Below are 4,326 nucleotides of genomic sequence, written 5' to 3'. Positions count from 1 at the left end.
CATTTGTTTGTCTGTAAAGTATTTTATTTCTCCTTTACTTATGAAGCTTAGTTTGGCTGGATATGAAATTCTGGGTTGAAAATTCTTTTCTTTAAGAATGTTGAGGGTCAGGAAGCAGAACATCTGAATAAGATACCACCTCAAGTCATCCGGCAAAAAATGTCTGTGGGACACGATAGTCACTGTCACTGAAGATTCTTGCAGTGGCCACCAATGAATCTCTACCATCCCTCAGCAGTGTTTTTCAAATTTTCTTATTTTTGTCCCACATTAAGTAATATATTTTGCAGAGTAGTTAGAGTACATGTACATGTTTTACTAAACCAATGTCATTAAATAAAGCAAGACTCATTCCTATGGGCAATGCATTCTAATATCATATGTTCTCTTCTACTTCTTTTTTTTAATGCTGGTTGCAACCTGCTAAATTGATTTCAAGCCCCACTAATAGGTCAGGACCTGCAGTTTGAAAACCACAGCTCTAGAGAGATTGATTTAGAGCCCAGTGTCACAGTTAATAAGTGATGAAGCCTGTGGAGGAGGTAAAGAGTAAAGAAAGTAGAAGACCATTCTGCATTTGGAAGGGACAGGGTAGAAAGAATGGAATAGAACGCTTGCAGACACATCCTTTATCAGCAGAATGAAACCAGCATGACCTCAATTTAATACTAAACGAATGATCAACCGACACACATCACCACTTAGCAGTGAAGCAGTACAAATCATGGTTTTTCTGACAAGGAAGAAAAGAAGAAAGGCAGGGGGAAAAAAAGAGGAAGGGATGGAAGAACAATGGAAAGAAGGAAGGGAAGGAAGAAAGAAAGGAGGAAGGGAGAGAGGAAAGGAGGAAGGGAGAGAGGAAAGGAGGAAGGAAGAACAACATTTTAAATGTTTCTTTAGTATGTAATCCAGCAGCTAGAATTCAGTATAAGTGCTATGAAAAACACCCATTTATTTCAGGAGCAATACTTGCTTCCCTGTGTCCTTTTCAGCTTCACTACACTAGTTCCTTTCCCCCACCATTACTTAGGCTGGAGTCTGGTTGCCTGATATGAGTTGTCAACATAGTAAGACTCATAAAACAAAAAGGAGTAATCTTGCAAGATCCAGCTGCTTCCATACACATTCACCTCTAAATCGTAGGCTAAATTCTGGCCACGTTGCATGCCATGAAATAAATCTAGACTCAGTGTTGAAGTTATGTGCTGAGACCCACGTTTCTAATGTTGTGCTCAATTTTGTAATGTCTGTGGTTAGATGACATTCTCCTTAGTCTCTCCCTCTTGTTCTCATCAAGTGGCAACTACCTCTTTTCTGGGAACATTCCACCTTTCTGCAAGGTTTCAGCCTTGGCATTTATTCCTTCTGCAGTTCTAAAGTTAGCAGAGAAGTAGAAATATTTCATTTCTTTGATCATGCCTCCACTCTTTCAAATCACTCCCAGGAAATGTCAAAGCCAGAAGAGAGATCTTGGAGACGGTGACTGAATTGAAATTGTGCAGAAGAGTGGCTTGTCTTAATGAAATTATCCAGGACACCCACGTTGGCTGCTGAGTCTCTTAGCTGAAGGACAGCATTTCCTCACTGGTTTTCGTGCTCAGGGGATAGTATAATCCTCACTGGCTGTCTGGAAGGCCTCAAAAGTCCAGGAAAGGCCAGCTGGAATCTCTGAGCTCATTAACCATGCCTTGTGTGGCAGGTGCTCCTCACTGTGATTTCTTCAGCTGCAGAGTGAAAACCAGGAGTTCTACTTCTAATTTTAGTCACATTTGTAATAACGAAATGAAAAATAAGTGACTTCTTGAACTCCTGTTACATCTCAGTCAGGGAGAGCAAATATAGCTCACTCTGACAGTTACTGAGTTAGAGCTAAAGAATTTCTCAGCAGTTCAGTGGTGTGAATTTGCACATTCTTAAAGCTGGTTGTTTCCTGGATGCACTGTCTCTGCAGATAAAATGTGAAACGTGGTGTGGAAGCATGTTTGGCATTCACAGGTGACAATCAGATTCTTCTAAACCTAATTATAGCATAAAAGATGATCAGCAAAGAGCTGGATTCCTCAATGTGGTGGGTGGTGAGGCTGTGTCATTACCGCGAGACTTCCCTCTCACTTCCTCTCAGCCCCAGCCTCATAAACCTCAAAACCACCATGATGGCAGAAGGTACAGTATGTTATGTAACATAAAAATTATCAGGCTCTGGGGTCAAAAAGAAAATCTAAGACAGACAAGAAGTGCTTTTTAAAAGGCAGGGGAAATAAATGCAAATTGTTTCTAAATGTTATTTTTGATCCTTCTTGTAATTCATAAATAAAATGTTACACCTATTGTTTCCTGATTTGATTTTGCCTATTATTCTTTCATGTTGACATCCTAATCAGATTTTACTAAGTATCAGTTCTCTAATTTAGTAAATTATTTGGAAAGAAATGACTCAATAGACAGCATTTTAAAAGAATCATTCATAGCTCATAATAAAGTTTCCATTTTATGTCAAGGAATACCTAATTTGTAAAGACTATTTTAAGTTACTTCTATTACACTGGCTTAATACTCAATGTTCCAGAGTACCTAAAAGATGATGCTCATACCATATCTTATATACACATACCTCTGAAGACAAGAGTAAAGCAAAATAATTGGTTGTAAGACTATTTAAGAAACAAATCCCCCGTTTCCTTCCCTAATTGCAGCCAACCACCTGCTTTTCTCTGACCTAGCAGGAAATTAGAGGTTTCCCTACTGGAGAGGGTAAAGTAGAGGACTGGACTGTCAGGTGCCAGGAACTGTTGTGAACGGGAAGATGTTACTGAAAACAAGGTTAAGAAAAAAAAATATGCCTACCAAGTTCTCTCTTCTTCAAGTTATGTGCGCAGGACAGTTCATCACATTCTGATTAGGTATACTTTTAAAATCCACCCAAACTTAAAAAAAAAAAAATTGGTAGAACACAATAACCAGAGAGAAACAAATTTAAAACTTTACAGGTCATCCTAAAAAGAAACTAGATCTACAGAATTAATTAGTAATTTTTCTTACACATTAAGATGACTCTCATGCTATACAAATAAATTATTCCAAACTGTTGGATTTTTTTAAGCATACAGTTTTTTGAGTTTATCTTACCAGGCTGGTGTAAACTAAATAACAACACCTATAAAATACAAAATAAAAATAAAGCTACAGTTCATTTTCACCATAAATATATTTATAAAAATAATCATAAAATACTATTAAATCATATTCAGCCCTACATTGAATGATATTCAACAGCAAGTAGAGATGGTTTGGGGAAAGCAAAAATTGGCTTAAAATAAGAGATTTATTAATAAAATATGCACTATTAATAGGCAAAAAACCACCTCAGATTATCGCATTGAGTTAACAGATATCTGCAAACTATTTGCTAATTTTCAACAAACACTCCAGATTTTAAAGTAACAAAATCCTTAATAAAATAAAAATGACAAAATACTTTCTTAACATACTATAGAAAACGTATTTTAACCAAAATCCAATCTCATATATTACTGAGAAACATTAAAGGAATTATTCTGAAGTGAGGAACAAAGCACACATAAAATGCATATAGGTATTGCTTGACACCATCTGGAATTTCTGATTGATGCAATAAAAAAATTAAATCAAAATTATAGTAATTTGAAAGATCATTCAAGTGAAAACTCAAATGAATCAACTGGGGAATAATTTTAAAGTGTCAACAGAATACATACATATGGCTGTTACAAAAATCATAGTTTGCTTTTTTAAATACCAAGAATATCGAGTTAGAAAATGTAATGAGATGAGAGTTTATTAAGCACAAGAAAATTTACTATCTCTAGGAATAAACATTTGAAAATATCTGCAGGATCTACACAGAAAACATTTCTCAGAAACATGAAAATAACCTGACTAAATAGGAAGACAATATGGTAAACATTTCAATTCTTCTCAAGCTAATTACTGTTGTAATGACTTTCAATTTAAATACGGATTACGATTTTTAAGACTGTAAAAATGATTCTAAAGTTCATACAGCTGAAAGAATAAATAGAATGAAAGAAGTCAAAAAAGTTTATATAAAATAACAAGGGGATTGTTTTCATCAGTTAAAACTGAGTAACTTAAACTACAAAGCATAATAACCAAAATAGTGTGGTACCAGCATAAAAATAGACACATATACCAATGGAAGAGAATAGAGAACCCAGAAATAAATCCACACATGTACAGTCAACTCATTTTCAACCAAGGTGCAAAGAACACGCATTGGGAAAAAGACAATCTCTTTAATGAATTGTGCTGGGAAAACTGGATACCCAT

This window comes from Piliocolobus tephrosceles, chromosome 5 (genome assembly GCF_002776525.5).
Source record: "Piliocolobus tephrosceles isolate RC106 chromosome 5, ASM277652v3, whole genome shotgun sequence".
NCBI classification, from domain to species: domain Eukaryota; kingdom Metazoa; phylum Chordata; class Mammalia; order Primates; family Cercopithecidae; genus Piliocolobus; species Piliocolobus tephrosceles.
Note: the sequence above shows the minus strand (reverse complement) of the source record.